This window comes from Ranitomeya variabilis, chromosome 1, assembly GCF_051348905.1.
Source record: "Ranitomeya variabilis isolate aRanVar5 chromosome 1, aRanVar5.hap1, whole genome shotgun sequence".
Taxonomy (NCBI): Eukaryota; Metazoa; Chordata; class Amphibia; order Anura; family Dendrobatidae; genus Ranitomeya; species Ranitomeya variabilis.
The window spans coordinates 1,082,278,912-1,082,291,493 of record NC_135232.1 but is presented as its reverse complement, the minus strand read 5'-3'; positions in this window follow the sequence as shown (position 1 = coordinate 1,082,291,493).

The following is a 12,582-nucleotide window of genomic DNA, read 5'->3' as shown; positions in this document are numbered from 1 at the left end:
GCCAGATGACCTGGGCTCCACAGTCACCAGACCTGAACCCAATCGAGATGGTTTGGGCTGAGCTGGACCACAGAGTGAAGGCAAAAGGGCCAACAAGTGCTAAACATCTCTGGGAACTCCTTCAAGATTGTTGGAAGACCATTCCCGGTGACAACCTCTTGAAGCTCATCAAGAGAATGCCAAGAGTGTGCAAAGCAGTCATCAAAGCAAAAGGTGGCTACTTTGAAGAACCTAGAATATAAGACATAATTTCAGTTGTTTCACACTTTTTTGTTAAGTACATAATTCCACATGTGTTAATTCATAGTTTTGATGCCTTCAGTGTGAATGTCCAATTTTCATAGTCATGAAAATGTAGAAAAATCTTTAAATGAGAAGGTGTGTCCAAACTTTTGGTCTGTACTGTAATACAACCCATAGTCCTCCATATATTATAATGTGCACCACAGTCCTCTATATTGTAAAATGCACACCCCATAGTCCTCCATATAATATAATGTGCCCCATAGTCCTCCATATAGTATAATACACTCCTCATAGTCCTCCATATAGTATTATACACTTCCCATAGTCCTCCATACAGTATAATACACTCCTCATAGTCCTCCATATATTAAAATATACTCCTCAGTCCTCCATATAGCATAATACACTCCTCACAGTGCTCCATATAGTATAATGCACCGCCATAGTCATCCATGTAGTACAATTCACTTCCCATAGTATAATGCACCCCATAGTTCTTCATATAGTATAATGTATTCCCCATAGTCCTCGATAGAGTATAATTCAGCCCACATATAGTATAATGCAGCCACCACCCCACAGAGTATAATGCAGCCACCCCAGAGTATAATGTAACCCCCCCACACAGAGTATAATGTAACCTCCCCATAGAATATAATGCAGCCCCCCATATAGTATAATGTAGCCCCCTCATAAAGTATGATGCAATCACCCATCAAGGAATATAAATATAATACAGCCCCCCATAGAATATAATGTAGCCCCGAACAAGATATAATACAGCCCACCTTCCCATAGAATATAATGTAGCCCTATCAAAGGGTATGATGCAATCATCCCTCATAAAATCTAATAAAGCCGCCCACAGAATATAATGCAGCCCCCCATAGTCCCATAGTATATAACACAGCCTCCTCCATAGAATATAATGTATAATGTACCCCCCAAATATATAACACAGCCACATAGTATATAACACAGCCTCCCCCATAGAATATAATATACCCCCATAGTATATAGCACAGCCCACATAGTAGTATGTAGCACAGCCCCTATAGTAGTATATAGCACAGCCACTTAGTATATAGCACAGCCCACACAGTAGTATATAGCACAGCCCACACAGTAGTTTATAGAACAGCCCACACAGTAGTATACAGCACTGCCAACAGTAGTATACAGCACTGCCCACAGTAGTATACAGCACTGCCCACAGGAGTATACAGAACAGCCCACAGGAGTATACAGCATTGCCCATACAGTAGTACACAGCACAGCCCACAGGAGTATACAGCACTGCCCACAGTAGTATACAGCACAGCCCACAGGAGTATACAGCACAGCCCACAGTAGTATACAGCACAGCCCACAGGAGTATACAGCACTGCCCACAGTAGTATACAGCACTGCCCATACAGTAGTACACAGCACAGCCCACAGGAGTATACAGCACTGCCCACAGTAGTACACAGCACAGCCCACAGCAGTATACAGCACTGCCCACAGCAGTATACAGCACAGCCCACAGGAGTATACAGCACAGCCCACAGGAGTATACAGCACTGCCCATACAGTAGTACACAGCACAGCCCACAGGAGTATACAGCACTGCCCACAGTAGTACACAGAACTGCCCACAGGAGTATACAACACTGCCCACAGGAGTATACAGCACTGCCCACAGGAGTATACAGCACAGCCCACAGGAGTATACAGCACTGCCCATACAGTAGTACACAGCACAGCCCACAGGAGTATACAGCACTGCCCACAGTAGTATACAGCACAGCCCACAGGAGTATACAGCACAGCCCACAGTAGTATACAGCACAGCCCACAGGAGTATACAGCACTGCCCACAGTAGTATACAGCACTGCCCATACAGTAGTACACAGCACAGCCCACAGGAGTATACAGCACTGCCCACAGTAGTACACAGCACAGCCCACAGCAGTATACAGCACTGCCCACAGCAGTATACAGCACAGCCCACAGGAGTATACAGCACAGCCCACAGGAGTATACAGCACTGCCCATACAGTAGTACACAGCACAGCCCACAGGAGTATACAGCACTGCCCACAGGAGTATACAGCACTGCCCACAGGAGTATACAGCACAGTCCACAGGAGTATAGAGCACTACCCACAGGAGTATACAGCACTGCCCACAGGAGTATACAGCACAGCCCACAGGAGTATACAGCACTGCCCACAGTAGTATACAGCACAACACACAGGAGTATACAGCACTGCCCATACAGTAGTACACAGCACAGCCCACAGGAGTATACAGCACTGCCCACAGTAGTATACAGCCAGCCCACGCAGTATACAGCAGTGCCCACAGCAGTATACAGCACAGCCCACAGGAGTGTACAGCACAGCCCACAGGAGTATACAGCACTGCCCATACAGTAGTACACAGCACTGCCCACAGGAGTACACAGCACTGCCCACAGGAGTATACAGCACAGCCCACAGGAGTATACAGCACTGCCCACAGTAGTATACAGCACAGCCCACAGGAGTATACAGCACAGCCCATACAGTAGCACAGCACAGCCCACATCCCCCTTCTCTCCTCCTGAGAATGGCCACACAGTCCAGTAAAAAAAACAAATAAAACACAAGCTCCTTACCTCTCCCCGAGTCCAAGCTGCTCCCTGCCTGACACACAGCGAGTGCGCGATGACGCGCACCCGCTGTGTCAGAGGCAGAGCGGGGAATGATGGGAGAGGGAGCATCAGGTGACGCTCTCTCCTCCATCATTGCTTTGAACTGTACCGGCAGACGCCGGTATAGTTCAATGCCGCGGGGGAGTCAGTACTGGCGGGCCCCCCTGCCTCACAGCCTGCCCCCATAGCGGCTGCGTGACTTGACGCTAGCTGGGGGCCCCTGTAGGAGCGGGGGGCCCCAGGCAGCTGCCTGGACTGCCTGCCCCTAACGCCCACGGGTGGCTTCTACACTACCCGTGCCCTTAGGACTCCTTCTGTCCTCCCAGGACCTTCCTTCTGTCTCTCCCTCTCAATTCTCTTTTCAGGCTGTCAGGAGCTGCAGGCCATCACAGTTCTACCCACCTTCTAAGCTCCTTGCCCTCTTCCTACCTACCCCACCCACTACCACCACCCAGTCCTAAACAGCCTGGGATGAGGCCTTCCTCCCCAGGTGCCCTGACTGAACTGGTGTGTGTTGGATGTGAGTGTTAGAGTCCTGGGTAGTGCCCCTTCCTTACCTGAGAGTGGGATACCACACCTCTGGGTGAGGTGCAGTACCTCTGTGGTGACTGGACCCCCAGGGGTCAAGTAAAAAAGGCAGCACACTGCAGCGCTAAGACATGCAAACATGAAACATGAAAACTGAACTGCAATACTGCACTAGAAATATGAAAAATGAGAGCGTTTAGCGCATAAAAATGGCCAATTTTATGTGTACCTGATAGCCCCTTTACGGCATCTCTCATATATCAGGTCCTACGCTTGCCTACCTCGCTGAGAAAACAGGTACACATAAAATTGGCCATTTTTATGCGCTAAACGCTCTCATTTTTCATATTTCTAGTGCAGTATTGCAGTTCAGTTTTCATGTTTGCATGTCTTAGCGCTGCAGTGTGCTGCCTTTTTTACTTGACTATATATGAGTTGGTTACTCTAGGTTCAGCACCTGTTCACACTTAGTCTGTGTATGGATGTGACGGTCAGTTTTTTCAAATATAATGGACCCCCAGGGGTGCCACACTTTCCTTAGGCTCATATTACTATGGGATTTGTCGTTACCACATTTTTTGGATAATATTTTAGGTCTTCTTCACATGTCTATATTGTAACACATTGCTGATGTTAGGGGTTGAGTTCCCGCCTCTGCACAGGGGAAATCTCGAACCATCTCCGCTGCGGTCTCCCATTCCTCTCCAGCCGCAGTGGAGCCTGCTCAGCGGAGACAACGGTCCCAGCGTCTGGCTCAGCCTGATATGGTGCGGATGATTACTGCTGCCTTTCCAGGCTCAACCATTGTAGCCAGTACTGGTCAGTGGCGAGCAGACTTCTCTGGGACTAAGTCCTGCTTTTCCCCTTCTGAGCATGCCCAGGGTAAGACCTCTCACTGGAGGTCGGGGGTCACATGCTCAGTACTGCAGCAGCTCCCATTGGTCCACTAGGAAGGTCATGAAGTTGCTGCAGCTATAAAAGGTTTGCATGGCCGCACGGCCATACGCTAGTATCAACTAAGTTACGTGTTCAGCACCAGTGTGGTCATATGCATGTGGTTTCAGGGTTCGGCTGAAATAAGCCTCTAGAATACCAGCACTTCCGGTGAGGAGTTTTGTGTGAGTGGATTCAGGGCCCAGCTGAAATAAGCCCCTAGAATACCGGCACCTCCGGTGAGGAGTTTTGCGTGTGCTATTCTGACTGCATGACCAATGTTCACTTTATTTGGTAGCTGTGTTCCTCTGTGAGGTTAACAGGTCACAGCGTTCTCTTCTCTTAAGTGACTCTATGAAGTAACAGAGTTCACTTATACCGCCATATAGTACTGTAACTTACTAGCAGCGGGTTTTACTCCTGCACGGTGGACCCCGAGTTGCGAACGCACCTAGTACTCTATAAATATTTGGTGCATTCCGCCAAACCCTAACAGCTGATTACCTAGTCTGATCATTTTGGACTTATTTCTCATCATTGTTATTCTACATTTGGTTTATTATTACAATTTATATTTATCCAATTTTACAAAAGGGATAGCAGCTTTTTGTCTCTCACATCATTTATCCTTGGACCAAATTTGGACTATTATACCATCCAGATTATCTTGATGTTGATATTTTAGTCTGACCTCTCCCATACTGCTGTTTATATAATTTTTGTATATATTTATTAATAAACTTTATCTATATATATGTTATATACTTGTTTGCCCCTAGTGCTGCCGGCTTTTGAATGCAGGTGATCCCGCATGTGTTCATTGAATCATGCGGAATCACTGCGCCCAATTCATTGGACGGGTGATATTTATCTTGAGGAGACTGAGCATTGCTGCAAGATAAATACACATGCTGCGATCTGGAAAGATGCGCCGACATGTCTGTCTCCACAGGGAAGCCGCCGATGCACGCATAGTGGAGATGGGATTTCTTGATATCCCATACACTATGCTGTAACATCTGGCTGCTGGCTGCATTTAGGGACATTCTCGGCTCCCGCGTAATTCGGATGTATGCGTTGACTGGGCCACAGACTATAATGGTGGTGGCAGAGTGAATGTGCACTCTGACATGCATCATTTTTGGGAGTGTACGCCTACTAGAGGTGGACACTCAGATGTAGTAGACCAGTCCGGTAGGAGTGTATGCCCGAAAATGATGTAAGTCAGAGCGTACGTTCTCTCTGCTGGCACCAATACTATTGCCCCATCGGCTCATAAGTCCAAATACTGTTTTGCGTGGTGCTCAGACGTATGCCCCAACAGGGCCACCAAGCATGTCCTTAAAAGCAATGTTAAAGCACCCTAGCCCTCACAATCTCAAATAATACAGTAAATACTTGTCAAGTGGGGGGAGGAGGGGAATGAAAGTGCAGCTTCTCTGCATTAGAATGCAGTCACAGTTACATGCTATGAGAAGGGATAGGAAGCATCAGGAAGCAGACATTACAACTAGTATGTGCCGAGTCCCTAAGGATGCATGGAGGGAAGTAAATTACAATACCCAGCAGAGTTAAAGAGAAAGACGCCAATTATGAAGAGATCTATGAAGGTAATATTTTTCCTTGTGAACAGTGATATGCTTGGCATTCCAGTGTAAGGAGGCTTATAAGCCATGCAATGCTCATCTGGGAATTTAAATATGCAAATTGCCTCTTCAGAGAGGAAGAGGACTAGAACTCTAATGCCACCTATTGGAAGTAGCAATCCTAAAAGTCATTATCAACCCTTTAACGAGCCTTGCTATATCACTTAGGAGAAAAGCTAAAACTATATCTCAATTTCCAGACACATGTTTTGGGGTGTTGCCTCTCATCAGTGCAGAGTGCACACTACATTTATGACTCTATTACATGCGAGTCACTGGCCTAAAGCGACATCATGACGTGCATCGCGCCTTAACGTCATGGCGCGTGGGGATTAGAAATTACAAGAGGCATAAAAAATGCCCACATTCAAGTGCCTGCCGAGGAAGTTCACACTCGCCCTGCCCTGATCAGGCAGCCATGGCTACTGACGTAGGCGCAGAACGGGATCCTCAAAATCTTGTTCAACTCTAGTAGATGCCCTTTCCTATAAGTAAGCTTTATCGCTGCCATTTTCAGGCATGTTCTCATTTGTAAATACTAAGGAGGAAGACATTATTGATAGGAAGTAATCAAATTACATAAGTCAGTGTTCAGTAATGTGTAGGAAATAGTGTACTGCAGCAGAAGACTGTCAACCGTATCGTCTAAACAGTTCCCATAATTAAAATCTGTTGGATTCAATGAGCCATGTGATAAAAAAATTTCTTACTTGGTGTGATTAATGGTAGTTCAATGGTGAATGTATAGCTAACTAGTAATGTCGGTGCTGACACAAATATTAATTACATTAACAAATGAGGTGTTGTAACGCATATAAAGCCCTGCGGACTAACAAGAAAGATAGGATAACATTCTAGACATCGCATTTTCACAGAAACCTGTGTGTCGATTCGTACTGCCCAAACCACGGACAGCATGAATCAGAGCCCGACTGCACGAATGTAGCCAGACATACCTTTACCACTAAGTACACACATGTAGGAGACTTATTAACGGGGTGGTCTGAAATACAACTTCAATTTCATCCTAAATTCCTGTTTAATGCTATAATCTAAACCATTTTCTAATATACTTGCTTTACAAATTCCCTATCCTGACCTCACTACACTATCTAACTGCACTTTTTTCCCCCCACAACTTCCTTTTTGATGACCTTTTGGTTGAGAATCCCCAATGCATGCTTGGATACTCAAATGAAGCGTCATGAAGGAGCAGAGGCTGTGGCCACCTCCCTGAAAGAAGTGTTATTAGTGACGTTGTCACGGACGTGATTTGTGGAACCACTGTGCCTCGGACCGCGGAGAGCCTGAAGGGGCATAACACAGCGAGCACCGGACTGTTCACTAGAGCTCTGTTGGTGAGGTTAGGCTTGGCTCCTGATGAATGCCAGGTGCCACTCCAGGACAGATCAAAGGACACGCAGAGGACAGACAGGATGGTGCAGCAGGCAGAGTTTGAATCAGAGTGCAGCAGGCAGAGTGTGTGTCAGACTGCAGCAGGCAGGAGCTGCACCAGAGTGCAGCAGGCGGGATCTGCACCAGAGTGCAGTAGGCAGAGAGCGTATCAGCATGCAGCAGGCAGGATCTGCACCAGAGAGCAGCATGGACTGATACACAACCATACACAACTTAGACTGCAGAATAGGAAGGTTGCTCAGGCACCTCCCCAGTGAGGAGGAAGCAATATATACATAATGCCCCACAGTCATTGGCTGGGGAGGAAATAGCAAGTGCACGTGCTGATCCTTTAAGAGGGCGGGAGCGCACACGCGCATGCTCTAAGGACATGGCTGGAGGCCTGGCTGTTAGCTCTGCTGGAAGCATGCAGAGCATGGGGAAGGGAAGCACTGACCACAGCACGGGTGAGTGAAGTGACACACCGGAGATCCTGCTTGTCAGAGCAGGGATCCGGCATGGTGCTAACAGACGTTCCATTCAAGAGCTTGGCTAATCCCTGTGCAATGTGCACTGTAATGAGCCTGCAACAGAGCGCACTGTTAGCGAGTATTGTAAGTCGAACACCCTGTTTGTAGAAACCAGTGCCATCCCCACAAGTGATGTCACTTGCGGGGGTTGTACTAATCTCTGTACGCCGGGTAGTCTTACAATACACTAACAGTGCGCTCTGTTGCCAAATCATTTACTACTGATCTGAGCAAATGAGAGATCATACTGTCATTGTGCACTTCACAATGCCCACCCCCTTGAAATGAGCGTCACCGATACTTCGTTTCAGGGAGGTGGTAGACGCTGCGGCAATGACCGTGATGATGCTTTTTTTTGAGTATCCCACAATGCACTGAGATTCTCAAAGTCCGGTCAAAATGGAAGTTGTAAAAAAAAAAAGATAAACAATTCGATATTGTAGTGAGGGAAGGATGGGGACATTTTTTATTCAATTATATTGGGAAATAATTTAGATTATGACACGAAAAAGATAGGGATTTAGGATGAAAATTAAATTGTATTTTGGACCTCCCCTTTAACCAGCTCTAATTGTTATATGAGAACTCAGGTTATTCTGACTGTCAAAGGGGCACGCAGAGGGCATTATTACTTTCTAGGGGCAAAATAAGGGGACTGTTTTCTAGGGCACTTGCACAGGGCATTAATATATTCTAGAGGTTTGTTTTACTATCTAGAGGCACACAGTAGGTGCAGTAATAGGGTCACATACAGCTGCAATGGCTCAGCATTGGGGTATCAGTAGGATGAGGAGTTTGTACAGGTTGGGAATAGATGGGGTCGTTCTGGAAATGTGAAACGTGAAATGTGACTGTTGTTGTAAGGAGAAGAACCGGACCAGGCGTACCTTTTCCATTGTGGATCCGGAACTGTCGGGCCTGTCACCCAAGTTGCACAGAGGAAAGCGGAATACCCCAGACCGATCTTTGCACTCAGTGGTAGAGGGCACGGCTATACAAAAGGAGCTGCAGCACGCAGGAAATGGGGCAGACTTGGCGGGAACATGCAGCGCGCAGGAGGACATAGTCAGGGCTCCAACCAGTGTGCAATGGGACAGAGCAGGCCCAAGGCTAAAGGGCCTCAGATCCTCAACAAGAGACTGCGGACAGACACCAGTGAAGTATATGCTGACACCAGAGACCGTGAGTGACAAAGTCCCCTGTTGGGACTTAGACTCGCACGTGCTGAGACAAGAACACCGGGTGACCCGCTGTGAACTGCATCCTGACCCTGATACACCTGCTTGCACCTGCCGAGTAACATCCTACTCTGGCAGTGTTAGAGACTGTAACGGTATCTCTACTCTGCCTTCTGGACCCAGGACCCCTGTCAGGAAAACGAGTATTCACCACCGCCGCCAGGACCCCCGTCAGGATGACAAGGACTCACCGCCTCCGCCAGGAACAGGAATGCCATTTTCCTCAGGATGACGCTGGACCCCTTATGCACCAAAACCTTGGTGCCACCGCTTGACTACAGGATTCCAAATTCTGATGTTGTCGGACTGATAAGTGTTACATTGCTGAACTTCCCCTTTAAATTGTCCACACCTGTTTTATTCCAAGTTAACATTTACTGCTCAAATCAGTTTAACCCCTTTTCTTCCTGCGTGGAGTATCCACTGTTAAATAAATCCCACGTTAACCCTTGCTCTGCCTCCGGTCCGTTACTGCATACCGCAACCTGATCACACTGTAATCTCTGCAGCCAAGTCCTTGCTGGAAGAAGTTGTCATGTCGATCTGAGCCAGATGGAAAAGACAGGAAGAGTGAATTATTCCATCAGAAAAGAACATCATTTGTAAGTTACTATATATATATATAAGTACTGTTATCTCCTATATGTTCTGTAGGACTGGTATCTATCTCTATATGATCACCATATGGCGGTATTATCAATGTTGGTCTTTGTATAGAGATTATTTTCAGTATCAGCGCGGTCACCTACTGAGGTTCTCCTACATCCACTATTAGGGTGTGCCACCATAGTTGTAATAAGGGTTACCTGGTTAGGGGTCCACTAAGAAGTTTTGTTGCCATTGAATGAAAACCCTAGCTACACCTCTGATCCTGTCCCAAGGACCGGGTGGTAACAAGGACTTCCGAATGACAAGTGCGTACAGAACGAATCCCACAGCACAATACACAAATTACAGATTCCTATTTAGAAGAGGGGTCTCAGGGCAAAGAAAAGACAGTACCAGCCGACAGCACTGGCCCTGGCCTTCCCTTTATACACACAGCAGAAGTTTTAGCAGTTGACACCTGTGTTTCATCATCAACCACCGCTGACCGTTTGCACTACCCCTCCCACATACTCATCCTCCAGCAGAACAAGTGGTTGGGCATCAGTGCCCTCAATCTCTCCCACTTGAGGAGCAGAGGCAGGTGGATGGCCCACGTAACCACAGCAGAGTCATCAAAAAGCAGAAGTGACTGCTGCATGACTTGGGGCTCAGATTGTGTGCATGATTTGCAAAGGATTGAGGTTGGAAAACAGATATCCATGGGCCGCAGGTGCCAAAGCTGCACTTTCAGCAGGGGACCACGTGGAAGACAAAGCAAAGGGACTGCAGGCACTCTCAGCCAACCAATCTAAATCCACCTCTACTTGTTCTGGCCTCACCATGCATCCAGCTGTATTCGGGCCTAAGAAATTACACAGAGCGTCCTGTGGCCTGCTTGCAGCAGAGGAAAGCGTTTCATTTGGGCGTGAGCAGATACAGATCGACCACATCCTCTCTCTCCCTGCAGCAGCTGTATCACCACCACCAGCTACAAGGCCACATCTCCTATTTGATGCTCTCCTCATTGTTTTCAACCAAAAAAATTATTATTACACGGCCTGTATACATAGAGGGAGTGGTTAGCAGAGTATTACATTGACTGTTTTCAGAGTACCCTCTCAAAAGAAAACAGTGTTGTCTACCTCCTCCTACTACGCTTCTTCCATCTGCACCACCACCTCTTCCTCAACCTCCTGCTCCATTTGGACCTCCGCCTCCTGGTTCAAGATTGTCATTTTTTTTCTTTTGTTATTTTAAGTCATTTACCTATCTAGATTTCTTTGCAGGGCAATTGTCCTGCTCTTACCCCAAATTTAGCATCTTTTGCAACCCCTTAGACCTCACTATTACTATTTTACAGCCATTATACAGCACTAAAATTCGGATTCCTATTGACTTCTGTTGGGTTTGGGTCCAAGGTCATGTTCAGTCCGAAGCAAACTTTTATCTGTAGCTTTGTTGAAGTCGCCGAACCCGAATTTCCATGGGTCCACTCATCACTAAATGTGACCTATTTTTACAGACAGTCCTAGAATCCTCATGCCTAGAACACAAGTGTCCTTCATATTCCTTTTTTGGCCTCGTGCACATGTGCATCAACCAAGTCCCATAAATTGACAGAACCTAGGATAAAAACAATTGAGCACATACCCTGGTCTGGTCTCATGTTCCTCCACCAGAGCCATTACATGGACTGGAGAGTGGTGCAATCTGTGAGGAAATCTGCACTGACAAGAACAGGAGAAGAACCTGTCATGCCTATATAATAGCTAGCAATAGCCAGTGTAATACAGTGGTTATAGGAGGAAAACAGTGCAACATTTTCAATGAAACTCAATTACAAAAATTATTTTTTTGTAACCCCTCTCGCATGTATTTAGGTGTGAAAGAAATTGTCCCCAAAGGCGGACAACCCCTCTAACTACATGGCAGGCAAATCATATCCATACTATGTTTGCTTACAAATTTCTAGCTAAAACAAAAAGTCATTTTAACTTTTTTTTTTTTCTAATTTGGACAAGATGCTGGATATTTGTTTTATCTGAATATCAAAATACGAGTGCCTAAGGACACATATACAGATGAAAGCGGGGGTAAAACTAGAACATGCACACTACAGCAAACTTATATACCCAAAATGATTTCAAGCATCAGACCAGAATAAGATGAGAGAGTAGACCCCAAAATTACATCAGATCCCTAAACAAATTAAACGCCAATCTATAACCCAACATGAATTGAACAAAGAAGAAAAACATAAACCAAACCTCAGACCAGACACCTTCATACACTTATTTCTGAACCATATGCCTCCAGTGTAGGACATATTATTCCTGACGTTTGGGAACAAAATGTTCCTTTGAATAACTCATATTCCCTAATCACCTGCTAACAGGAGATCAGAGCTGTCAGCTGTTCTCACGAGACACACATTACACGTTATTATACAGTTCTCCCTCACCTGATGAGGATGGTGTATTCATTTTGAAATCTATGTCAGAATGACACGATGGCGGCACTGGAGGGTATGTATGCGTTATACATACTCCCGGCCATAGCTAGGCCAGTACACTTGTATGGGGAGAAGCTGCACCCTCTAGTCGCCCACTCCCACTAGACCCCTGCATCTCTACTTTGGATGGGGCCTCGCTCTATACAAATGTATTTCGTGAAGCCGCGTCCACTGGCCGGGTTCTGTCAGGGAGTATGTATAACGCATCCATACTATCCGGTCCTGGCTCAGAAATTGGCAAATCCCCATAGCGCTCAGTGTGTGTACTGGGGCAATCCATAAGTCTGC